At 36.8% G+C, this 27,919-nt stretch overlaps 1 pseudogene; it reads left to right on the forward strand.

Annotated features, from left to right (window-relative positions):
* The first annotated feature begins 1,419 nt into the window (after positions 1-1,419).
* On the forward strand, positions 1,420-27,830 carry LOC135320678 (kinesin-like protein KIF21A; annotated as a pseudogene).
* Positions 27,831-27,919: the final 89 nt, after the last annotated feature.

The following is a 27,919-nucleotide window of genomic DNA, read 5'->3' on the forward strand; positions in this document are numbered from 1 at the left end:
GGCTGTGGTGTAGGGTGATGGGACATGAGGCTGCAGGGGGAGCCGGGCCAGTACCTCATACCTAATAGGTTTGTGTTGTAGTCTTTGAAGAATATTTTTATTTCCCCTTCCTTTTCCTCCTTTTTTAATGCTTCTAGAATATTTCCGTTTTTGGAGATTTGCTAGAAGACTCACGGGGTTCAGCAGATAGTTGTATTCATGGCAAAGATTCATGAGAGCAATGTAGGAAGGATCCACAACAGGACTATGTGGGGAAAAGATGCAGATAAGCGTTGGGGGGAATCCATGTCCAGGCTTCCTTATGCGCTCTCCCTCCCATGAGAGATCACACAGAGCGCACGCTTCCCCCTGGAACAAAATGCAGCAACGTGTGTGCATTGTTTGTGCCCATTGTTATTAGCTTACATCCAACTGAAATATTCATTTGCATTACCTAGCTGACCACTGTAATATTTTAATACATTTATCTTGTTGCATCAATTACCATAAGAGAAATAATTTTGGAGTTTATGACAATAAATTTGGAGTTAAGTGAAGAGCACCAGAAACAGTAATATCGAAACGAAGCTGAGTAATGCTTAAACTTCAAAAACTTTAAAAAATAATGGGATATTTAAGGAAGGAAAATGAATTATTTTAATTCATTTGTTTTGATTTTGAATATTGTCATTCTGTGTTTTCCACAGGCATATACATTTTCCCCCATATTTATACTGAGAGAGGACATACAGTTTTCTATAATAAGTTCCCGTTTCATCTTATGGTTAATTATCTGCACATAGCTCACTGTCTTCAGACCTTATGAAGCTTCGTGGTGAAGTGAAACCTAAAAACAAAGTAAGGAGATTTGAAAATACCACGTGAACACTCTTAATGCTGTTCTTCATGATTCCTATTGAACATGGAGGGCGCAGGCTCGGCTCTTCACAGGCTCGCAGGTGGGCATGTTTTCACCAAAGGTCTCACGTGTGGGAAGGTTAGTGCTTTATCGTGTTCCCCTTAGAACAAAAAGCTATATTGAACAGTTTTCTCCTTTATGGGGCTTGTGACCTACTCTATTCTTGCACTTTTCCCACCAGATAAGAGATGATTATGGAGAGCAGTCCTTCAAAATAGTTTAGATTGATAGGAGTTTTTTGAAATTTTAGCTTTCTAATATGTTCTTAAGTGTTCCTTATTTATTTTGTTTAATTGTCTCCAGAAGTGGTTTGAATAGGCCAACTCTTAATCATCATTTTGTTTTAAAAACTGAGGCTATAATGGATACTTGTGAAGTTTAAAAAATATGAGTAATACATACTGTTAAATGTGTAAGACGCACATGATATATTTCAGGCTGAGTGTTGGCAGCTGCTAGGTGAATTATAACCACCTTAAGATGTTTTTGGATTTTTGCAGTGCTTAGTAAATATCTGCTGAATGAATGGGTGGAATCAGGACCTGAAAGAACAATACTGTGCTACTGGGCAGGGTGGATTCGAGGCCCACAGTGGTCAGCCAGGTGATGCAGGTGAGTATTTTGGTTGGATGTAAGACAATTAGCAGGGGGATCAGTGTGGTTACCTGAAGAGGACATGCCCCATCTAAAACAAGTGCCACCACTCTGCCCTTGCTCATTTTTGCCATGATGGAATATGGGCCTAAGGCTACCAGATTCTCAATTTTTTTCAAGAGAAGCCTTAAATATGAATTTCAACGGAGAATTTCTTTATCTTTAAAATAATGGCCTTGCCAATCAAAGCACATTGACAGGCTTCATGAGTGGTCCTTGAGCCACCGGCTTGGTAACATGTGTTTTGCATTTTATTATTCTAAGTGACTAAGCAGAAGGTACCCAGACTCAAAGAAAACATTCTAGTGTAGTTTGGATCCAGTCTTAAGTCGGGGAGATAATCTCTTAAGGTAACTTTGTGTCTCGGGCCCTGTGAAGGCCTTGTTATTCATGCCCTTGTAGGATCCCCAGGAGAGATGTGAAGGGGTGGCCTCAAGGCCATCTCCTGAAAACACCACTGTGGTTAGGAAGGCCCGGGAAATGATTCCACTGGCAGCGGAGAGAATTGACAGGACATAAGACTGGCCTGCAGGGCTTTTCTTTCTTTCTTTCTTTCTTCTTCTTCTTTTTTTTTTTTTTTTTTTTTTTGGCAGTGAAGGGCAATTGTCTTTATTTGCAATGGACACACTATTTAAAATGTGAGCCTTGCCAGTTCTGAGAAGAGAAGTGCCCCCCAAACCTGTGCATCCATCACTCTCATCTCCAAGCACAAAATAGACCGCAGCATTTCTTCAGAGGATGCTCAGCTAAAAGCACTGAAGGCAGCTTCTGCCAGGGCCTGTGTGCCAATAATGAGAACCAGGAGGCCCCCAATGCCTTCTTCCTGTGGTTCTGGGCTTCGTGAGGTCTTGGTCGAGGGCTGCTTTCTAGCAAGCCTCGATCCTCCAGCCCATCGCTGAACTGGCCGCCCTCGCTGATCCGCAGCTGCCGATTCCCCTCGGGCCCGGCCGGGGACGGCTGCCAAGGGCGCGTGGCCCCTGGTGGAGGCGGGCCCGCGGGTACCGCGGAGGATGCGGCGCTCGCTGCCCGCGGCCGGCTCCATGGCGCGGGGCGGCAGATCCCGGCGGCGAAGACGAGCGCGGCGGGGACTCAAGTCAAGTGCGAGGCGCCGCAGCTGGGAGCGAGCGGAGGGATGGACCGAGGGCGGGCGGGCGCCCTGGAGTGGAGGTGCGCCGGCTGCAGGGGGCCTGGGGTGGTGGGGGATGCGCGTCTGCAGGGCTTTTTCTTTCCAAAAGTTTTCTCTTGCTCTCTGCCACCCCTTTTGAACTGCGAAGATGCCTGAAAGGATCTCAAATCATTTATTTTTCACTCATTGAATAAACGAAGTTGGCTATGTATTTTAAATAGGTAATGCACTATGTTAAATGCAAGTGATGTAAAGTTGAATACAACAGGGTTTCTGCACTCTAAAGGTTTATAATGTGGCAAACACCTTGATTATCTAATACATTAGTGATAACATCCAACTCTAAGCATTTACAACAAGGTAGTCCCTTGATTTTCCTGGAGTATGGAAGGGAATGCTTATGGTGAATTTAGATTCTAGGGAAAATTAACCTTCACCTGCCTCACCATGCTGCCAAAAGCTAGCATGGGCTGGCGTTGGATATCCAACAGGCAGATTAAACATCCAGTTAAGACATCAGGGGGCAGGGTCATGAAAATTGGGCCACAAATATAAAAATCGGTATTAAAATAAAGTTTACATTAAATAAATCATCTAAGCATGGGAAAAATCAAAATTGAGTTGAAATCCCCTGCAATTATCTGTTGGTTTAATTTCTTTCTTTCTTTTTATGAGACATTGAGGGAGCGGGCCACGAGTGTCAGGAGAGCGCAGTAATGCTGGAGGCAGATTGCCTGGTTTAGAATCTGGCTTTACCACTTACTAACTGTGACTTCGGACTTTTAGCTTCTGTGTGCCTCTGTTTTCTCACTTGTGAACTGGGATAATGATAGTATATGCTAATATAATAAAGTGTTTACAACAATTTCTGGCATCCAATAAGCATATACAAATGTTGGCTATGATTATGACCCCCAAAAGTCTTCCCTGGCTGTAGCTCTGGCTTGTCACTGTCATACGTGCTATGTTTGACACACTTGCTAGGGAAAGACATGCTAAATGTTTTTACCTTCAGACACTAGTGCAGGAGATGCCTTCTTGCCTGGCCCTTTTACACCTGTTGCAGAAGGGCAAGAGGTTAGAATGAATACTGAGACCAGTACTTGTGCTAGGGAAAAAGAGCTCCCTCCCCCTTCTGGCTTCGATTCTAAGAGAGGCAGCATGCAAGTCTGGCCCAGCTACACTAACTTCCTTTCTTTTGACTTTTCTTTTCTTTTTCAATATATATATATATATTGCTAATTTCTTATTTCTTTTTTTAATTATGTAAATAAGATCTCTAGTTTTCAAAGTAATTTCTGCCAGGTGTCGTGTCCCCTAACTTTTTGAATATTCGGAATAATCTAAATGAGATGTTCTTTGTTGAAATTGCTGTGTCCTATTTCTAAGTTTTAGGGTCTTTCTTAAAGATTATCATTTTTATGAAGGCTGAGATGTGAATTACAGACAAAACTTATTTAGAAACAAATGTAGGTTAAAGTGCCACCTGTAAAATCATTACAGCAAACAGAACCTTGGAGCCTCTCCAGTTTGCTCTGAGTCATGAGTACATCCTCATTCTAAGAGCCTGGGCAGGTGAGTAGACTTTTGCTGACACTGTTAAAGAAAAATGCAGATGTCAGTTACCAACTTAATCCATTTTGAACTTTCCTAATCCTTTGCCTTGAAGACATTGCATGTCTGGGATGAGTGTATACACAAAGAATTGTTGTTGTGTTATTAAAGAGTTGAAGGAGGGAACGTTTCCCAACTGTGATCATCTTAACAAGAAACATTCTACTCAAAACAGATTTTATTTAGAAATTGTTCATAATTATCTTGAGAAGAAAGATTTTCCTACACAGGCCAGTGTGTGTGTTTTGTTTGTTAGTTGTATTACAACTACATCAGTCATTCACTGGTAAAGATTTTTAATGACTTTTTTCAAACTAACCCTCATATATGATCTAGCAAATGATTTACTATATGAACACATGACTGCATTGAGAAATAGTGCCAAAAAATGGCACATACTAGATGACTCTGCAAATAATAAAATATAACAAACTCCCCGCCCCCAACTTGAATATCTGTTTCTCATAACTTTCTTCATCTTATGAAGGTATTTTCATTGTCTTCCATTCAGTAAGCCCATCTGCTACCTTTAGTTCCAAAATTAATTTTGAAGATGGCAGAACTTTCTTGCTTGTGATTGAGGTGGCCTATGTGATTAACTATTGAATTTGCTGATAAAGATTGCTAACTAGTATGGCTTATGGCTTCAGTGCTTTTTTGATAAGATAACAGTAGAAGAAAAGCTTTTGGTGAAGGTAGTGATACAGAACTGAGACCAGATTTTAGGAACTCCCATGTGTTCAGCATTTAGTCTGTCAGATGAATAGCGACTTTTGGAAATTCAAGACTAAATCTATGATCTGGAATCCAGAATATCTTCTTTTTGCCTTTTTCTTTTTAAAAATGTTATCATTCATGACAGGTTGTAGAAAATATCTTTTAGATACTGTCTCTTCACATGATTTATTTTCAAGTTTTCATCAATTAAGATGCTTGTGTGATTCTGTACAAATTTAAGAGCTGGTCACATGCTGGTACGGTAACTCTTATAACACATTAATTCATGACTTTTATTGCATAAAATAAAATTATTCACCTAAGTAGGCCTATGACTTAAATGATCCAGAACTTCTAAAACGTGATTTCCTTTGATTAGAAAAATCAGGCACATGAAGTTTGGTTACATTTAGTTTTCACTTTCAGGTAGGAATCACTTTAAGCCCGTTCTGAGGATCTGCTTTCTAATTCCTTGGTGTTTTTTTTCCTTATTAGTATAAGTAGCCAAGGATAGCAAAATTTCATTTTTTTTCCAATTAAAATTCATTACCACTGTACACAAAAATCAGCCTTAAATTATTAGTTACATAGCCATTATTCAACATTTAAAATTTATAATAAAACAAGAATATTTTTAACCAAAACTTACATAGCTAACTAATACTTAAATACTAGTTAAGTAAAACACTTTTTGTGCTCACCTGTAGTATTCTTTTGTGACTCTGTAAATAATAATTCATTAAATTTCATTGTTTCTCATATTCTGATATTCTAATATTTTTGTTCTTGAAAAATTGTAAAGACAATTTTTCTTCACCTAAAGCAGTTTTAATCAAACTTAAAGACATTTAAAATTTAAAAATTCATGTTAGCTATTTCGCAGTAGAGCATTGATGTTTATGTTCAAAGATAATAGGCTTATATGTTTTTGATAAGATTGCCAATTTAAAAATTAAATATACAGTTGTCAAGCTCCCATTAATTAAAAATAACTCATGTAATATTTTCCTATCCTAGTTCTATCTTTTATTCCCAAGTAACCTTTTTCAAGTTCTACTTAGTAATCTATTAAAAATTTAGGTTCAATTGCCAACATTCTATGTATATATTTAAAATTAGATGATTACAGAATCTTTTTCTCTCTTAGTTCTAGACAGTCATCTCTGTCAGAAAAAAACCCACCAGAGCCTCCCCCCATAGCAAGAAGAAAGGTGTGTGAGAAAGCAGAAAACCCAAAGACCAAGGAACAAAGGCAGTCAGTTACTATTGCTTTTTTATCTGATAGGGTGTATAAAACATCAGCAGCACTGAGATGCTAAAGGACAGCAGTGGAATTATTCTCCATATTTAGGCTGACTCTGGGATTGTGACTGATTTGACTTAAGACAATTGAATCAGCTGTCAGCTTGTGGTCTTCTAATTTTCTGGGTCTCACACATACCTGTAAAATAAATTGATCATGTACTCTTATTTTTCAATTATCTGTGTATCTCATTGTGAAGTTAATATACCTTTGAGGAGAGGTTTATTAAAACTGTAACTCAAATAGTCTTCTAGAAAAATTTGAAATTAATTCTGACTGTTACTGTTATCTGAATAAAACACATTGATTTCACCGCTTTAAAGTGGTTGAAAAAAATCTAGTGTTAGAAGATGTGTGAGTTATGGTGCTTTCTTGCTGTTCTTTCATATTTAAATTGGTATTATCCTTAATTTTTTGTTGTTGAACTCTTTTAGAAGCTATGTGTGTGTTTTGTGAGAGTTTGTTTTGTGAGGGTTAGTCTGCCTAACGGTATATAATATAATCCGATGGTCCACTTACCTGGGCATTTGTAAATTGCAACACCACAACAAGCAGAAAGTTACAAATGGGTTAGAGCCCCTGTATCCTTCTACCTGCGGCACACTCACATTTCCCTCAGGTCACCTCACAGGCTGCAGAAGGCAGGTAGATCTCTGACATGGTCTTAAGTGAGATCATCAATGGCAATCTCTGTTCAAATATTGGCAAAGCCAATTTCTTCAGTATTAAATATGAAAAGAAGTTTTTGGGTATTTTCTGTACCCAAGTGAGTGATCTTATACCATCCCCTCCCCTGTACCATCATGCACACTCTCTACTTTGACCACTGGTTTAGCTGCCTTGAATGTCATGGAAATTGTCCTAATCATCCTTGCTTCCTGTATTTAAAGATGTAATTTATCGGTTTCTAATGAATCAAATATCTCAAAGAATAACTAGGAGATAAGGGATGGAGCAAATAAATAATTAAAAAATAAATGAATTAATCAGTTGAATAAGCAAATCCCTCTTAATCTCTCAGGGTCTCTTCCCTCATCTGTAAAGTGAGCATCTTGATCTCAAGTGTAAAATTGTATAATTTTAAATTTGCCTTGATTTATTCATACTGAGTTTAGATTTTAGCCAACAGAACTTTTTCTTTAGTGCCATCTTTTGGCCAATGTAACACAATCCAGTAGGGGAAAAGAATTAAATTGTTCAGAGTGCATTTTATCTTATGAAAAAGGAAGAGAGGAAGAAAGGAAGGAAGGAAGGAGTTCTCTATTGAGAAGCTTTTTTTTTTTTTAAAGCATGTTTCTTACAACATTTCTAACAAATAAATAGCCACCTATTTAACTTTTTTTCCTTGTAGCTCAGATTCTGGAACTTCAGAGGCTAGCCTTCACCTCCTTCTTCCCCACCAAGCTGGCCCCGTAATGAACTGAATGTTTTTAATCGTCTCACTGTTTCTCAGGGAAACACATCAGTTCAGCAGGATAAGTAAGTCATTATGTTAAAGAGTCCCAACTATAGGTTATAATATTCCTGAGCATTTCAATACAATCCAGAGAGAACACTTAGCTCTCTCTGTGTGGGAGGTGGAGTCTGACTTGTGAACTCATGCTGTATTTTATGTGTTTTTCCAATGGGAAATGAACCATATACACAAAATTAGATGAATTTATTTTCCTGTTGAACATTATTCCCTGCTGTAGATTTGCATTGCTTCACTTCAGCACTTGCCTTGCCTTTTCCTTTTGCAAGTCAATTAGAATTGAAATATCTTTGTGATCACTTGAAGTTGAAATTTCTTGGGACTCTTCATGTTCATTGAGCCCATAGAAGCCTCTAATCCAATATCCTGCCTTGAAAAGTGGCATATTATTTTATCTTTGGTGGATATAACAGCTGACAAAGACCGTGTCACATATGTGTAACATGTTACCATTTGCTTGTTCTACAAATCCACCACAAAACTTGAGTCATTGTGTTCTTGAAAAATAAGAGTACCTTTATAGGTGGAGAGGTGGAGAGGGTAGAACTCAGGGTGGGCTGTTGGGGAAAGAAAAGTTGGAGGGGTAGGGAAAATACTATTTTCATCAAAGTTGAAGTGAAAAAGTATCCCCACATTGAGCCAGAATCTCTCTTGTAAAAATTTCATACTAAAGGTGTTGCCATAAAGTATTTATTAACTCTGACTTGTCTGCTTTGATTTTGAATTATAATGTTGTGGACGTATGTACTTGATATCCAGCCTCCCATGCCAACTTGTTTTCTATGCTATGATCTTCCTACATATATCAACAATTTCTGAAATTACAGGATACTGTTTAAGATCTGTCTGGCATGTTTGATCATGCTAAATGGCTCTGTAGACTTAGATACATGATTATTTTGAAGTAATCTTTAATCTACTTAATTTATGGATAAAATTCTTGATTAAATTTTAATATAGTTTAATCAGTATATGATATGTTCTTTAAGGTGATCTAGTTAGGTGATTTTTTAAATTTAAAAACAAGTATTAAAAGAGTCTTGAATGTTGTTAAATCATACCTCTCATTTAACTGAGAAAAGAGCACAGCATTAGGAATGTCTGTAGGAATTCCATTTTCACTAGTGATATGAAGAATTAGTAAATTTTGTCCACCTTGTATTTACGGTCATAAAAGTTTGTCAGTCTTTTGATAATCTTGACAGTCTAATCATAGTTCCATGTTTTTTACTGAAACGGTTTATCAGCTACCAATCATTTAACTGCATTGTCATCTCTATAAATTAAAACTTAGAATAACTGACTTAACCCAAACCCTCACCTACCTTCTGAATCACTTTCTTTTGGGCTCCTTTTTGAGACTAGCATATTTCACCTGCTAGAAGTTAGGTCAAACACATTGTTTCTGATGACATGACATGCCAGCACTCACTCTGTCCTCATTCTTCCCAAGCCTATTGTATGATTCTACATGCTAAATATTTAATATAATAACCAGACTTACTGTCAGTACTGGAGGATTCAGGGTCAGGCTGACAGGAATGGCTCACTTATTTTTAAAATCCCACCAAAACCTCCCTGCTGTTGCTGAGGGACTGACTAGGCAGAAGACCTCCACGTTTTTGAGATGAGTTAAATCAAAGGTTATTAAATTTTGACTGACTCACTCCCCACACAGACATGTATTTGTGTAATTTTCATATGAGACTCTAAAGTAATTATCAAGAGGAATAAAATTCATTAATGGTTATTGAAATGGGAAAAGTTTTCTAGTACTAGTCAGATTAAATAGCACCTTGAAGTGATGGATTTCATTTACTTGATGGCGTTCCTCTTCAGGGGCTACATTTTAGAAAGCGAGGACAGATCGGTTCCATGGATCAGTAATAGAAAGTTCCCCCTCCCCAAATCTTGGTAGAAAATATAAGAACAAAATATTGTAGCTAATTTAGGTGTATATTGAATTTGCTGATATCCAGTGCAAATAGGAAAGCAGGGCCCATTAAAGGAAATGTTTGCTGTGTTTCTATTATTCATACCATTGCATCAGCTCAGCCTCAGTGTCCGCCTGTTACCATCTGCAGTCTTTCTCCTCATAATTCTGACTCTTTCCCTGTAGATCTGATAAAAGTGACTCTTCTGTGTCAGAGATACACAGGTTCTTTCTGTCTTTCCTACCTTCTGACCTTTCAGTGATGTTCTAAAATGCCTTCCTAGAAACTTTAAGCAAGCCCCATTTTTGTTGCATTCATAACTGGTAAATGTCAATGCACTAACATTTTTAACCATAAATTTTAATATATATATATATAATATATTTTTGTGATCATAACTCTCAGACAAAGTAGTGGCAGACTTTTTTGTATAATAACATAAAAAATTGTGCTATTTGTTTTCTGTCTATAATCTAAAAGTTTTCTTTAAAAGAAATTTAGATCTATGAAAATTAATTTCCTCAGTGAATATTGCCCCCTCAAATTGTGGGAGGTGAATAGGTAGTTTTTCATGTTGGTTTATTGATTTTAAATAAGAAGTTTATGGCAGGGTTTGTGATGAAAAAAGGTATGCTAGGGGAAAAAGGATACTATGGTACCTAAAGTATAGAAAGAAATAGAAAGAAAAAGAGGTTTTAAAAAATAATTATTATTTTTAACTAGTAAATGCTATTTTAGAAATAACAATGTTGCATTTTTTCATGTTACAGATTTTTTGGACCCTTAATTTCTTTTTCTTTCTATCATTTCCTCTTTCCACTAATCATTTTGTCTCCTTTCCCTTTGCACTTCCCCCCCCCCACCATGTCTTATGGCCATTTTCCTGATCATCAGTAGATCCTCCAGAAGGCAAGTGGGGGAAGGGGGAGGAAATTAATCTCATTCACAGCATTGCAAGACTGCTGGTTTTGAATGGAACAAAAGTAAGCATTATTTTTCCTTCAGATCAGATCTGTTGTGTAAGTTTGCAGTGTTTAACCTTAACTTAAACAATTTTGAAGTTGATTTATATATTCCAGAATGTGAATAGATTAATTTTAATAGAAAAGAAATACCAAGGATGTATGTTTCCAATTTCTGTATTTTTTCTATTATCTTTTATATAAGGTAATCTCTATAAAATATTAACCCTAATATTCTGAGAATATGAGAGTATTTTTCAGTATCTAATGAATAAAATTCTTTATTTAGTGTTGAAATTCTTTTTCTTCAAAGGTCTGAAAAAATAAAAACAAGTAAGAATGAAAAAAAGGCATCCTGGTCTCTAGGCTGGGCCATACATTAAGTCACTGGAGGCAAGTATTTACTTTTGTAATATTACAACCTTTGACATGACAGAATTGTGTTGGATGTTATGTCATGAAGGGAACATTTAATAGATTCTCAGGATAAAGAGAATGATCTGAATGAAGGAAATTTTTGGAGACATAGTATTATATAACTGAGGGTACTGTTTAGTTTTTTCTTTTTTTTTTTCCTTAGGGTGATTTGTGTCATTAAATGCAGATCATGCAACTCTTAGGCTGTTATCATGGATTTTTTTCTTTATAGTCAGCTTCTTAAAATACACATACATACGTACATACATACATATATACATACATATTCTGTTTTCGAAGTAACAGTAGCAGTTGACTGTGTATTAGATCATAACTTTTCAACATATGAAGCAATAGTTATAATTTGATGGCTTCAGTTCATAGCTTTTAAACCCCACATCAGTTAAGCTTTTGAAATGGCAGATTCAGACTTTTGAGGAGGTTTTGCTCCCATTACAGTTCTGGTTAAATTTTTAGATTACCAACAAGTTACTGAGCATTAGTTTCAAAAATCTCAAACTGATGCATGTATGCAAATAATACTTTGGATTTTGTCATTACACATCCATGTGGTAACAGTTCCTGGTATTATTTCTAGTAACGAGGAACTCCCTTCATTTTTTGAAATCAATATAACTAAACCCTAAAAATAAAGGATTTTAAAAAATCCTGAGCCTAAATTTACCTCCTTTAAATTTCTATCCATTGGCCTTTCATCAGCCCTCTTGAGCTCTAGTAGAATTAATCCAGTACATCTTTTTGTGGGTATCTGACAGATCTTTTAAATATTCAGCCATTTAACTGTGCTTTTGTATGCTCTCTCTAATGGAAGTTCTCTTATCATCTCAATAGTTTTAGATTCATCTGCTCCTAATATGATATAGTCTAGGATCCTTCTTTCTGCTTCCGCGGTTTTGGAAAAATCTCCCATTTTTCAGAGTTCTTCTTAGAATGTGGCATCCAGAGCTCAATCTCATTTCAGATGTGGCCTCAGCAGAATATAGTAACTCTCTTGCTTTCTTCTGAGATATTTACTTGTATTGCACAAGTCATTGAAAATGTTGGTAGAGGAATCAAAAATTGTTAAGCCATTGATCTCATATAAATAAACAAATTTATTTAGCTTGTAAAATTGAGTTAAGCCCCTTTCCTACTTGGAGCATTCTCTTCTATCTTCAACTTAAATTTTATGCTTATTTTTTTTCCATTGAATATTTTAGTGGTAGGTATGTACCTAAATGAATTTTGTTTGTGATTTTTTCTAGGCAGTGCATCTCTTTAATATATCAATTTAATAAACATGCCATGTCTGTCTTTGTTTCTGAGGAAAGACTGACTAGATATTGAAGACCTCTTTCCAGACTGACAGGAACATGGACCCTTTAGGTGTGGTTCTTCAGCACTGATGGAAAACTACCTTACTTACTACAATAGTGTTTTTCTTACTCACCACATCTACAAGGATGTCATTTGAAAAGCTTTTTGTATGGACCTTTCTGGAGTCAACATATATTGTAATATGACATTCTCCTAACATGCTGTCTATTGATTCTACAAAGAACTTCCCCATGAGATTAGTGAACTTCCCCATGTTATCTTATATGAGCATTTATATAAGCATTTAAGTGTTTATATTTATTTAATGTTTTCCTCTGTGAGACTCAACAAGAGTTACTCATCTGTAACCTCTGAAATCCACTATTTTTCTCCTTCCTAGAAAATTGGGTCTATGTGTTTTATCCCTTTTATTGATCCAGTGTACCAACAATGGTTTTGCCTCCACAATAGTATATATTTTCAAAACCCTGTGACATAGTGTTTCAGAAACAGAAGCACTTGAACTCATTGAATAAGTCTTAATTATCAGTTCTAACTTATCTTGGGCTTACATTTCTTCTTAATTATCCCCGCACCTTGCATCATGAAGGCTGTTCTCATTCATCAAGAAGATGGAAACAGAAAGCTTGGTTTCATGCCCGCATCTGCCCTCATAGTATGCCATCTGTCTTAGATGATGGGCATATTTCAGCGTAATTTTTCTTCCTGCTCTGAAGCACAGTTACAGTCAACCTACATATTTATTATGTCTTAATTCACACTCATTTTTAGTCTTCCTCATACAGTTATTTCAATTCAGATCCTGTCTTAAATTCTTGTAGGATAAGGACAGTGTTTTGATAAACTTTCTATTTCCACAGTTCACAGTCCAATGGCATAAAGCAGAAACTTAGAAATATTAAATTTATCATAAAGCTCCCTAAAGAGCCTCACTGTTCTCTTAACATTTTACTCTTAATTTTTTTTTCTTTGACACTGTTAAGAGTTTTAAAGTTTTTGCTATTTTTGAGCCATTCTCCCTTTAGAATTTCTGTCTATACAGATATTCTTATATTTCTTCAAATTGGTTTCAAATTTGGTTTCTTAGTACTTTAGGTGATATGTGTTATACTTTCTTCAGAATGTCTTTTTTGATGTAGAATTATACTCCAGCCTGACAGAGTCACATCTTCCAGTTAATCATCATTTATACTTTCTTACCTGTCAGAATTCACTATACTTGAATAGCTCCCAATATTACTTCATTAAATTTGAAAGAGATTAAATTACTAATAAGAAAATCCAGATGCAGCACTGGCTTTGCTCCTTGCAGAAGGCACTTGCTAGCTGACACCTGATTAGTTGATGCATGCCATCACGGCTTTTACTGTTTCACATTGTGTCCCTTTGCCTAAAAAATGAGACAAGGGACCAGTATGGATTTTATTACTAATTGCTTGGAAAGACTTCTTAAAGTCAGAGAAAAAAATTAAAAGTAGTTTCATGATACAGCTACTGAAGTAAAGCTCTGTTTATTTTTCTCCCAGCTCAGGGGCATAATCAACCCACTTCCAGCTTCAAAATGAATCAGAACGCCCCCACTTCAGTGTGTGCACACACACACATCTGAAGGGCGCACAACAGCTGGGCTCTGTGTGGGGGCTATGATTTCTCCTCACTGGATCAAAGGTGCTAGTTGTTGTGTCATTAGATACATAATAGATCTTTTAAAAATGATTACGTTGAACAGGTTTTGAAAAAAATGTCAAACTGTTTAAGACTCATAAAAATCTGAGGGATAATATGGTTCAACCCCTGAATTATATAAAACATAAGATCACTGCATGGTAGGTAAGAAAGGAAAACCTCTGTTGATGTGATGTGAGTAGAATGGCGAGGGGATACATCTCTTCGGTAGTTGAGCGTCTTATGTATGCAACGCCCTGAGCTTAGTAACGCAGGCTGCGTAGAAATCTACAAAAGGCCATTGCAATGTACAGTGTGGCAGAGAGAGTAAGGTGGGTAGCAGCCCCCGTTTCTTGAAAAGTTCCTGTATGTCAGAGGCTGCACTGGACAGTATGCAAATTACATCTCACTTAATTTTCACAACAACCCCAATGACACATATTGCATCCTCATTTTTACAGATGAAGAGACTGAAGATTCAAGAAGTTAAATAATTTCCCCAGATAAACTTAGCTAGAAAGTGGAAGAGCCAGGATTGGAAACCTAGGTCTATTTGTCTCCAAGCCTGTGCTCTTAACCCCTTTGGTAAAATGGCAGGCAGCTAAAATAATCAACTATAAATGAGATGAAAAATTAGAGACTAAGGGTTTTGGGGTTTCAGGAAAGGGAGAGATTATGCCAAGTTGTAAAAATACGGAAAGCTTTGATAAGGAGGTATTTAGGATGAACCTTACAGGATTGTTGCTATTGACAGGTAAGGACTGGCAACCAAGATCACAGAAGAGCAGAAGCAGAGATGTGGAGGCAGAAGTGGATTTGGGGGGAGGGGGCTGTATAGCTCAAGTGGTAGAGCACATGCTCAACATAAACGAGGTCCTGCGTTCAATCCCCGGTACCTCTTCCAAGCAGAAATAAATGAATAAATCTAATCCTTAAAAAAAAGAAAAGAAAAGAAGTGGTTTGGAAACTAAATCCAATTGAGTTGAAAGGTAGAATATACATGACAATGGGCAATGAGACTAGGACGATGAGAAGGAAGCATGTATAGGAATTTGGGGAGCTAGGTTTTTTTTTGTTTTTGTTTTTGTTTTTTAGCATTTAGGGATGTTCCAAGACTCAGTTTAATCAGCGAACATTTTTGTTCATTGTCTATGAGGGAAATACAAGAGTCTAGCTTATGCGTTGTGAATAATGGCCAGCAATTCCCCCATTAAAAAACAATTTACTCTGTAAAAATATAATTTCCTAATGATTCAAGTTAAATTGATTTCTCCAGTATAATTACACATTCAGCATGTCAGAAAAACAAAATAGAATAGTTTTACAATTATGTTTTTTGAGTCAAAGATAAAATCCATCAATGACTCCTGGAAAAGAAACGTGTGTGTATTTATGAGTATGGAGTGTTCAGGAGCTAAGAGCAGATTTTGAAACAGCTGATTTAGGATGGCTGTTTAAGATTCAGGGGCAATTTGGCGTAAGACTCTTTTCGTATGTCTATTTCAAAATTTTGTGTAATTATTTTTTTAATACCTCATGATGCATCCCTAGCTTTCATCCAATCCTTCACACCTCCTTTGCCCTTGAACCTGCTGCAAAGTGTCAGGGATGGAGTTAGGATGCCTGTTTCAGGTGAATGGAATAATTACTGTTTTCTTATCTCATTTTTTTCCTCATAGAAGAGAAATTGTTATTGTTAAGCGAGTCTAATTTAGTTCATATCGACAGTATTTCCTCTTTTTTCCTTGTTTTAGATCGTACTTGTAAAGTATGGGATAATGTCACTGGGGGGTCATCCCAACAATGTCATATCTGTAAAATACTATATTATACAAGTTTGGTCTTCACAGTGTCAACATCTTATATTAAGGTGTGGGATATCAGAGACTCAGCAAAGTGCATTCAAATGCTAATGTAAGTAACTTAAAGGCAAATAGCATAAGGGGCAAATAGTCCTTGTTTATAAATATGAGAAAAGATAGGTCTGTGAGTGCATTTTTGTTTATTTATACCTGTCTACTTGCAAGGAATGTTAAAGTGTTTACAGTAAGAATGCCGATAAAGTAAGGTGAAAAAAACTATTGAGAAAATAATATATAAGAGCTCAATATTAAACAGGAAGGGAGAAGTCATATTTGGTCTGTGACTAAGTACACATTTCATATTTCCTCCCTAACCAAATAACTAAGGAATTAAATTTTCATAGTATTTATTACTTGTATAGTTAAATGATTTACATGCTTCAAATGAATACCACTCCCTGGAAAATGGCTGGAATCACCATTGTAGATGGTGAAGAAGTACTTGCAACATTTAATTAGCATGTATTGAATAACTGAGAGGGCTTTTTTTGTTGTTTTGTTTTGTTTTTTTTAGGACTTATCACTGCCTTGAGGTTAGACCATATTTTATAACTTTAGGTTGTGTTGGATAATTGGACGATGAGTTTGTTTCCTGTGTTTCTTATCATGTATGTCTTTAAAATGTAGAGCAGATGATTCTTTTTGCCATAAGGTTGATGAACTGTTTTACATAATTAAAATTAGGGTGAACTCTGTTGGTTTAAATAAGAGTAGGGAGCATAGGAGTGGTTAGTTTTTACTAATTTGTACAGTGGGGTTTACTAACATTAAATTCTATTTTGCATGTTGAGAACTACTAATTATTTACTGTATTGAATACAAGTCTCTTGAGGGAAGTTTTGTAGAAAAAGAACACTGTTATCTTATGTTAGAAATTTACCCATCCAGTTGACTGACTAAAATCTAATTTGAAAAGACTGATTATAACTTGATATTTTAGAAGTTAACTGAGAAAATGTTCCCAAATTTAAAAATACACTTGCCATTTAGAATTTAGCAGAGGAAATAGAAGTAAGTTATGGTTAAGCAATAGTAACTAATCCATATATGATTGGGTTAAAGTAAACAAAAACTAAAAATAATTTTAAAATTCCTCAGTGTGTTTAACTGAAAAGGGCAAATCTTACATATGAAAGAATATCGGTAGGCTTGCCCCTCAGGGGGCTTCTGGAAACTGCAGGAAAATGAATTACCTCTGTGGCACTGCATCACTTGCTGAGTTTTTAAATCATTGTCATCTAATCTTTTCTGAATCATATTGAGGTCATCCTTAATTCAGGACCCATAATTCCCAGTGTTTAAGAGACTTGCAAATTGAGTTTAAAGCCATGTCATCTTGTTTTCTTCATTCATTCATTTATTTATCTGTCAAAATGTTTATTTATAAGTGCCAGTCACGTGTGTGTGAAGTGCTGTGCTGGGTAAGCTGCTTACAGTGACCAGATCTGGTTGCCTGCAGCCAGTTTCCTAGGAATTTAAGGCATTCTAAGCCTAACTGTTACCCAGAAATGTGACTTACCTTGCTGTTTCACCTCTGTTAAGGTCTTCAGGTCAAGTTCCTCTTGGAGATGCCTGTTCTGCAAGTACCAGCCGGACAGTTGCTATTCCTTCTGGGGAAAACCAGATCAGTCAAATTGCACTAAACCCAACTGGCACCTTCCTCTGTGCAGCTTCTGGAAATGCGGTCAGAATGTGGGATCTTAAAAGGCAGAATTTTAAAGGAAAATATATTTCTTTTATATGGCAAATATATTTTTTCACTTATCATTAGTGCATGTGAAGTCTAATTTTTATAACCCCAGAAGTTAATATAAAATCTTGGGCTTTTCTGCTGAATACAACACTCCTAAATATCTCTTCTTTCCTCATTAGCAAACTCCCAATTTTCCTTCTTTTATCTCCATTGCTGGGGAAAATATATATGAAGGAAAACAGCCTTCCTTAATATATGTCTCCAGTTGTACTGTTTACTAAGAAGAGACCAAGACTCCCATCCTAACTGCATTAGTACCTTTGAAAGAATTATTTTTTGTAACATCAGTCATGCATCTTATATCTCAAATTTTTCAGTTTATAAACTTTACAACTTTGCACATAAATCCTCACAGGATTTTAGTGAATATGAAATAATATATATAAAAGATGAAGTCATAAGAAGATGGAGTGAGTAAAAAAAGAAAAATGATATATTGAAGTATGAGATTTTATCCACTATTTATTTTAGTTCTTTCAATTTTGGCAGCAAGAGAATATTTATTTATTCATTAACAAATATATATTCAAGATCAATTATGACAGACACTGTACCAGCACCATGGTAGGTACTGGGGATAAAGGCTAAGCCAGACAAACGTGGGGTCCACCTTCTTAGAACTCATCTCATAATGGAGGATAAAGGCCACTGAACAGGCAATTACAGGATACTGAGTTCAGTCTGCAATTCAGGAAATTCAGATAATAATCCAATCTAGAAGGAATCTGTTAGTGGTAAATAAAGGGCAATTTATTTTAGAAATTTTGAGGAATAGCTAGTTATAACTTGTAATATTTTAATGCATGTTTGAGAAAGTATAATAAACCTAATTTATATATAAATAAATGAGAGAGAAAGAGAAAGAAGAAACACAGCCCTGAGTACTGTTTTAAAAATAAAAAGAAGAAAAATAAAATGAGTGTTTGTTTAAGAAAATTAGGAAAGAGAGGAAGACTTGGTTTATTCTTGAAGATGTTAAACTTGTAGCCAGAGCACCATGGAGGAAGAAACTTAGTCACCACAAGAGGCAGAAAAGATCAGGTTTTGAAAATCTTCACACTTTCTTTTCTGCTGAAAAGTTAGATCCTTTGAAACCTGCCTGATTTCAGCAACATGATTAAATACAGATTCATCTTAACAAAGTAACTAAGAAAAGAGTGTTCAAGAAATGGTAATATTCTGGAAGCCAAATATATCTCTGTATCCCAGCAGCTTGATTTGAAGCAGGACTACGAAAAAAAGTTCATTGTCACCCCTGACATTTGACATCATATGCTTTTCTACCAGTCAGATACATTCCTGGTAATTTTCATATCTTTAAAATAACTGATGAAATGGACTACCTATGTCCTGGTGCACATGTGTACGCACGTAGTGCCCACACATGTGTGTATACATGTGTATATAAGATAGGTGTACATATACGTGCATGTGTATGTGTGAAAATATGTGTGTGTAAAAAATAATCTTACTTTCTCCATATTGCTATTTTCTAGTTATATCAGTGACATAGTTGTTTTAATCCAATTTCACATCGGGCCTGATAACATCAGTCATATGTCTATAACATATGCAGACATTTAACAGGTTAAAGTTTACCTGGACTTAGGGTGGAGTTAAAATTAACCTGTAGCAAGTTTTTGGACTCTTGATGCCCTTTTGTTTACTACTTGAATGACATTAGTCACTTTGGAATAACTTGTTTAGGACTTCTGACACTTCCATCGTAGTTTGGCCATTTTTTGACTGTTAATTTGAACAGACTTGTATAGAGGTGGAGTTAAATCAGAAGAAAATGAATGAATAATTTTATCAAAGAATATAGATTATTTTTGTTGAGACTTAGCCTCAGCATGCTAAGAAATATTTCCAAACAAAATTTTTTTCTTTCTTTCTTTCTTTTTCTCTAAGGTTTCAGTCCACAGGAAAGTTAACAGGAAAACTAGGCCCTGTTATATGTCTTAACTGTAGATCAGATTTCCAATGGACAAGATCTAATCATCACCAGCTCCAAGGATCATTACATCAAAGTGTGTATAATACAGTTGTTGAATTATATTCTCCTATTGATAGACTTAAAGTATTCAGATACACCTAGGACCCTGTTCTCTTAATCATATTTCTTTTTTCTCATTTCTAGCCTTTGCTTTTTCTTCCTGATCTTCCTCACTCATAGTTCCTGATTTTGTTCTTATTATTTATACGTATATGATCACTTGTCACAGAAGATAGGTTGGGAGGGATTTTAAAGATTTCTTGGCTCAGTCATCCAACTACTGCTTAAGTCCCATCATCACCATCTTTTATACTGAACATATTATGGTCTTCAGGTTTTATGCAAGTAGCAGATGAAGAGAGATGCATAATTTGATTTTGGAGATGTTAAGTTTGAGGATTTCCTTGTGTAGACCAGTAGGCCATTTGAAAGGCAAGTCCAAGGCTCAAGATAAGTTATAAGTAGACATGTGTGTTTCAGAGCCAGTCAAACAGAAGCAGATGTTCAAGAAGTTAGAGTAGTTGATATGGCCAAAGGAGCAAGAAGTTGACATGACTCAGCCTTGGGAATCCTATAAGAACCAACAGGAATAAAAGAGGATACAGTGATAAAGAGATCTAGGAAGCATATAAGTGCTCCTTTTAAAGGAACTTTTATTAAAAGATGAGAAATGAGTTAGTGACTTGAAAAGAGAATGGTTAAGGGGATGGGATTTGTATTCTATAGACTTGAGCATGTTTAAATGCTTGGGAGATGGGCTCAGTGGAGAGGGAAAGTGTGAGCAGAAAAGGGGTGGCAGTTGATGAATCAGACCAAAAAAGAGTCCGACCAAAGATGTGAACCTTGGAAAGAAGTAAGTACACTTTAGCAGCTGAAAAGAAGGGATGGGAAAGAGAATGTCTGAGGATAAAAGCAAACTTTTGTAACTGGGAGGAGGGTCCAGAAAGTTAATTTTTGATCACACTAGCCTTTGCAGGACATCACAAGGTCAACAGCTGAGAGAGATGAGGGCAACTGAGGGGAGGGAAAAGTTCGGAATAGCAGCTCTGGGGTATTTGCGATGACCAGCAGGACCGCTGAGCCAACTAGCAGTGTTGAAATAACCATCATGTCACTTATTTGAATAGCAACTGGATTGATAACCAGCATTTTTATTATTGAACATACCATTTGTGCACTCATACGTGAAAAAATTGTTGCCTTTAAAAGCCTAATATGTCAGCAAAAGTAATCTGAAAATAGGGCTCAGTTTCATTCTGAGCCATTCATAGCCAGTTTTTTTTTAGTTAACTTAGTAAAATATCACAACAAAACAAATCATGTCTTGTTAATATACATCTCATGTATTTCTATGAATGGACACATATAGGTACTTATATGTAAGTTAAATAGGATGACTGCTTTCTTTCTGCTTTTATTTAGATGTTTGATGTAACTGAAGGGGCTCTTGGAACTGTGAGTCCCACCTGCAGTTTTGAGCCCCCTCATTATGATGGCACTGAAGTGATAATCATACAAGGGGATAACCTAGTTAGTGGGTCCAGAGACAATGGAATCAAGAAACGGGATCTGGCTCAAAAAGACCTTCTACAGGTAATGCACGGGACAGACTGGGTGCTTCAAAGTCACCAGTATCCTGTATAAGAACTTGAAGAGCCTCTAAGTAGAATTTCATCATTTAAGGATGATATCAGTCAGGGCTTCCTCTTCAAGAGTGTTTCATTGTCATCCATCAGGGTTATTAATTATGAAAAGGGCAACACTTAGCATTGAATGATAACCTCTTAGATAAGAGGAGAGTAGGCCCTGATAAGAACTGGAAAGTCTGGGATTGCCCTGTGCATTTGCTTACTAAATAAAATCGGTCTCAGAGTAAAGCAGTTACAGTTTCTCATTTTGTTTTGTTTTTGATTTAGGTATGCACAGTCCAAAGAAATCTAAGTGTAGCTAAAGTCAGAGCAGTGTAAATGGTGCCTCCTCTGCAGGAGCATGTTCATACCTCCATGAGTGGTGGTTCTCTCATTTCCTGTGGAATGATGGTTGGGTTGAAGTGTTTTGTCAGTACAATCAAATATTGGTGGCTTTCCCTAATTCCCAGAGGAAGAAATGAATTAGCATATGAACTTGTTCTCAGGTTCCAGCTTTCCCTTCTCTCCGTGTGGGCGCGTTTGTCCTGCTGTTGCTGTCACTTTCCTGCTGACAACCAGATGAAAAGCAAATAAACAAGTAGACTGTATGTTGATAGAAAAAACCTGGCAACAGATGCAGACATTGCGTTCAAAAGCTTTTCTTTTATAGATGTACATTCTTGGATGTAACTTCTATATTATGCATAGGAATATTTTTATGCATAAAATATGGTCATAATGTATGAGCTTATAATTATTGCCTACTCATTTTGAAATGTATAGTTTAGCTCCAGCCTTCAACAGAAAGCTTTAGGCTCTTGTTCTTGTTCAAAATTTAAGGCAGTGACTTTATGAGATAATCCTTAGAGACTACATACCAGGTTAAAGTTTCCAAACTTGCATGAAATACATGTTAGAGAAAGGTGAGATAATTACTCCTTTGAAGAGGAAGTGATGTTTGAAAAATCCTGTATACTTTCCAGGTCTTTTAGATTCTATAGATTTTTAATATTCTAACCCTTTAATGCTGATAACACTGATGATAACTAGTGAGGCAAATTGCAGAGCAAATTATAGACTTATTTCTTTAAATCACTAAGAGTGATTGCATACCAAAATTTTTTTAAAATAGTTTCCAGGCCAATTCAGTGTTCCAAATATTGAATTTTGTCAGTAAAAACTTTTGTAACTTGTTTTCATATGAAAATTTTCTTTGGAAGCCTCCTCTTATGCTGATAATTTTTCCTTTTTCTCTCAGCAAGTTCCAAACACACACAAGGACTGGATCTGTGCCCTGGGAATGGTGCCACCCAGTTTTGCTCAGTGGCTGCAGAGGGGGTATTCTGAAACTCTGGAACGTGGATAACTTTGTGCCCGTCAGAGAGATGGCAGGTTATGATGGCCCCATCAAAGCCATAGGAGGTAATTCCACCCACACTTTTACTGCTACTGAGTCAGCTTTCCCGTGTGATATTTCTCTACACTGGTTGCTCGTGTTCAGATTTAATGAATGCTCTGTTGTCAGCATCTGGGAATGCAGAACATGCGAAATCCTTCTTTTATTGCAGTCACTTTAATGGCTGTTCATGCTGTCTTATTTCTGTTTTCTGAGGCCCACTGTGGGCACTGAGTTCGGGCTCCCCAGGTACAAGATACTAGTGTTACTCCTGTATCAGCTCTCTGTTTACACTGGGAAGTCTCCTGCCAGATCTTCTCCTGGTGATTTTAATTTTTTTTAATCATTGATAGGTGACTAATTTCTAAAGTTTTTTTTTTTTTCCCAGAAAGGCAACAAACTTGCCATTCTTCATATTTAGAACAAATTATTTTAAAAAAAAAAAGAAAAAACCTCTTTTTACCTCTCCCAACTCTTCTAAAATACATGGTATGAATATTTGCTTCCTCCCTATTCTGATGACTGTATTGATTAATTTATTTGCTCATTCATGATGACTCTCCTGTGTGCCAGGCACTGTCCTAGGCTGTTGGGAACAGCAAAGTGAGCAAAACATGAACAAACCCCAGTTTTATTCTAAGGAGATGAAAAGAAAATAAATAAGTAAAATATGTCAGATGGTGATGGGCGCGATGGAGAAAAACAAAGCAAGGAGGAGAGTACAGGGTGGGGGTGGGGACATTGCGCAGTGAGAGTGGTCAGTGAGGCCCTCCCTGAGACAGTGACACTTAAGAAGGTGCTTGAAGGAGGTGTAGAGATGCGACCATAAAAACGACATGATATGTGTATAAGCACTTTGGGAAGGAAAGCATATGTACTATAGTGTGAGGTGTTTGTCTCCTTCAAATAAAATGTGATTTCTCCTGAATATCTATCTTGAAAACCTCCCCATGTCATTTGTGCACCAATTATGTTACTTAATTTAACTTGAGCACCTTCCAGATTCTTTTATCCTAAGTGCATGATAACCCTGATTTTATTTTGAAGCCTCTGTCCTATTTCTGTGGTGTCTCTTATTATCTGTGATATTTTCCTCAAATCCCTCTTTTCATTTAGATTTGCTTTCTCTCATCTTTAAAGAACATCAAAGCCAATTTATTTTGTGTTTTTCTAGGGTGCTTACTTTTGATGCTTCATTGATGCAATTTCCAAGATGCATTACTTTCCTAAGAGTCATCGCTTTTGTTTATCCCCTGGGAAACTTGTTGTGTCCTTGACAGTTTACTGGAAATAACTTAATAGCCCTCAAAGTCATAGGACACTCAGATAAGACTATAAAAGAATTGTGCGTCCCTGAGGCCTGTCCAGTGAGGTGTGAGGGTACTGTAGTACCTTCCATGACCCAGTTTTATTTTTAAAGAACTGAAATTTCCCTCAGTTTACTCCTGGTGCATCAGATGCAGATGCATTTACCACATAACTTCAAATCAGGAAAACAGACAATAAAATCAGAGGGGCTATTTTCAAATTAGTTCTACATATTTGCTGTTTAACAAACGTGTACAGGGCTTAGTATCTGCCAGGCATTGTTTTAAGAGTTTTCAGGCACTAAAATTTTGTCCTCATGAGAACACTAGGAGGGGAGCATTGTCATCATCCCTGGCTTACAGGAGGGAAAACTGAGGCACTGTGTAATTCCCAGTCCCTGTAGAAGTGATTCTGTCATATCTGATTCCTGGATCTGTTGTCATTGATTTTTCTTATGATTATGGGTCTCATTTTCCCTCCTTTTTTATGTCAAGTAATATTTTATTGACTGTTGAACATGACAGTGTTGTGTTTGAGTATCTGGATTATATTATATTCCTTTAAAGAGTGTTGGGCTTTGTCTGTCAGGCAGTTAAGTTGCTTGTGGCTCAGCTTCATCTTTCTGAGACTTGTTCTGAGCTCTTCTTGGATCCCTACTGACTGTCTTAGGCGTGTGATGACACTCTCTGCTCTACTGGTCAGAACCTGAGCATCTCACAGCCCTCAGTGCGCCCTGGGAGTCATCTGACTTACACTTAACTAGTGATTGGTTTTGGGCCTGGCTTTACTCATGTGCAGCTTCGCCTCTATGTGTATTTATGGAATTTTTTCCCTGTAGCTCCACAGTTGTTTCTGCATGCTCTCTCCTCTTCTCCACTTGGTCTTACAAATTCCAATGACTTCATACTTCCCAGGTGTTTCTTACTATCTCTTCACCTCCCATTCTGTGATTTTTCTGCTTGGTTCCCCCGCCCCCTGCTGTAGTCTGGAAGGTGATTCCAGGACCAGAACCAAGTCCGTCACAGAGCTTACCTTCTCTGTTCCCCTTTTCTCAGGGATCACAAGCCTGAACTACCCATTGCCCAGTGTCTGAAAACAGATGTTCCTTACATTTTCTCAAGTTTTCACTTTGTTTACAACAGGAGAGAGAACCTGGCACAAGTTTTTCTCTCATGACTAGTAGTGGTGATCATCTTACATTTCATATGCTGAAAATTGAACTCCCAGCCTTTCTGAGGCTTGCTCTGTAAACTTCTCCATCTCAGTCAATGGCTTCTCTGTCTCCTCTGTTCCTCAGACTTGAAACTTTCATTCCTCCCTTTCTTTCACACTCCATAACAGCAAATTCTGTTGGTGTTGTACCTGTAAATTACATCTAGAATCCAACCACTTCTCGCCATGTCTTTTGCTGCCTCACTGACCCTAGTCACCATCAGCTCCTGGATGACTACAACAGCCTTCTAAACAAGGGTCTTTGCCCTTGTGTGATATATTCTCAGTACAGAAGCCAGAGTAATTTTTTTAAAACACAAGTCAGATCATGTTTCTGCTTGGCTGAAAAGCTCATGGTCATTGTCCATCTTACGTAGCAACGAGCCAATACTGGGCCTAGCCCCCTGAGCATCTGTTCTCTCTCATGTCACCTTCTAGCACCCTCTGCTGGGCTCCTTCTCTGACAACACTGATCACCTCTCTGCTGGTCTTTGAACAGAGCAGGCTCACTCCAGCCTTAGGGCATTTGCCCTGGCTGATCTCTTTGTCTGGAATACTTTGCCTTCAGACATTTTTCTAAGTTCTTTCTTCCTCAAGAAGAATCACCTTGCCATTTTATTTAAAATTGTGATCTCTCCTCTGACCTGCTATTCCTGCTCCCCTTTGCCATGCTCTTTTATTTTTCTACAACATTTATTACTTTCTAATAAACTTTATAATCTAATTATTTATTGTGGTTTGTTGTCTGTCTCCTTTTGCTAGAATGTATGATCTATAAAGGCAGAAAATTCTATTATTTATTTATTTGTTTATTTTATGTTCATCCCAGGCACCTAAAATAGTGCCTAGAGCACAGCAAGCTCTCAATGAAAATGTGCTGAGTGGATGGTTGAATGGGATAAATGAGATGGATAAATGGGTGGATGGATGAGCACAGCCCCTTACTATTTTCAATGTACATGTGCTGTGTGGGTGGATGAGATTATTATTTGTCCCCAAGTTTTATTGAGATATAATTGACATACAGCATTGCACAAGTTTAAGGTGTGCAGCATAATGATTTGACTGACATGTATAATGAAATGATTACCGTAATAAATTTAGGAATTAACATCCATCATCTGATGTAGATACAAAAAAAAAAAAAGAAAAAAGAAAAAGTGTGCCTTTTATTCCTGTGATGAGAACTCTCACAGGAGGGAAGACTATTGATTAAGAACTGGAAACCCTGGATTCTAGGCTCTGCTCTGTGCTCCACTGTGTTACACTGGACAAGTCAGTAAATGTCCTTCATCCTTGAAATGGACTGCATAACATTTGAAAAGCTTTTTAACTATAAAATTCCATGGCAAATCTTTCTTTTTGGCTTTGGATTTATTAGGAAATTAGAGAAAAGCAACACTCCCCTTTTAGAGCCATGAGAGACATGGTAGAAAAATGTGACTGCCTAGTGACTGGTCCCCAGTGCCCACATGTTGGGTCAACAAAAATAGTTTTCTCAGAAAAATTTTGCATCCTCTGTGTTCTATGATAGGTAGAGTGGTATTCCACTTCTTAATACCCTCGTTTTTCCTGTGGGCTTCTGCTGATTTCACTGGAACATGATTCTTCCTGACTGTTGACAGAGTCACTAGCTCCCTGGAGTCCCTGCCCGGCCCCTAAACTCTGACCTTACTCTGGGCTCTTTTGCCTAAGGACCTCTGACCTTGTCATATCAGTGTGATGTTTAGGAGACAGGAACCTGGAGCCAGACTGCCTAGATTCAGATCATGCCTTTATCACTTACTTTATGATCTTGGGCAAATTTCTTCACTTCTCTAGACCTCAGTTTCCTCATCAGTAAATAGGGGATAATAGCATTATCTGTATCTTTTGGTAGGCAAGGAGAATTAAATTCATTCATCTTTGTAAGGCACACATAGTGACAATGCTGGCACATTGTAAGCCTTTGATAATAGGAGCTATTTTAAAGTTCATTATTATGGGTAACTTTGATATAATTATAGTATAATGTATATTTTTACTTACACCTATTAAAGGTCTTTTCAGAAAATGTTTCCATGATAAGTAATTCTAAGAACTTATTTCTTTATATTTCCACATCTTTTCACATGTTCATTTTTAATTTATTATTTTGTAGTCATCGAACTGTGAGAATTTGGAAGGCTCAAAATTTACAAGATGGTCAAATGTCTGATGCAGGAGATCTGGGGGAAGATATTGCCAGTAATTAAACATGGATGAAGATAGTCATAAACTGAACACTGAGATAACACTCTGTGTTCTGTATGGAAAATGTCATCTTGCATTTATTAGGCAAAATTGTGAATGGGATTAACTGGGAAATATATCTGAGTCCAACTGCTGAATGTAAAGATATCTGCTTTTGTGACAGAAAATACATCTGGAATACAATGCAACCCGCTGTTTACTGTTCAGCCGATTTACCTATTTAAACATGTCAAGAATGTTAGTCAAAATGTGGTCTCTTTGTCTGGTATTTATATCAGTCTACAGAGGGTTCCCAAATTTGAAAGCTCTTTTAATGTAATGGAAAAGAGAGGTGACAGTATATTGATGATTTTTCACAAAATGGAGTTGACCTTAATCTACTCACAAAGACTGTTACACAGTTTGTGTTAAGTATTGCTGTTTATTTGTC

This window comes from Camelus dromedarius, unplaced genomic scaffold (genome assembly GCF_036321535.1).
Source record: "Camelus dromedarius isolate mCamDro1 unplaced genomic scaffold, mCamDro1.pat HAP1_SCAFFOLD_114, whole genome shotgun sequence".
In the NCBI taxonomy this organism is placed as follows: Eukaryota; Metazoa; Chordata; class Mammalia; order Artiodactyla; family Camelidae; genus Camelus; species Camelus dromedarius.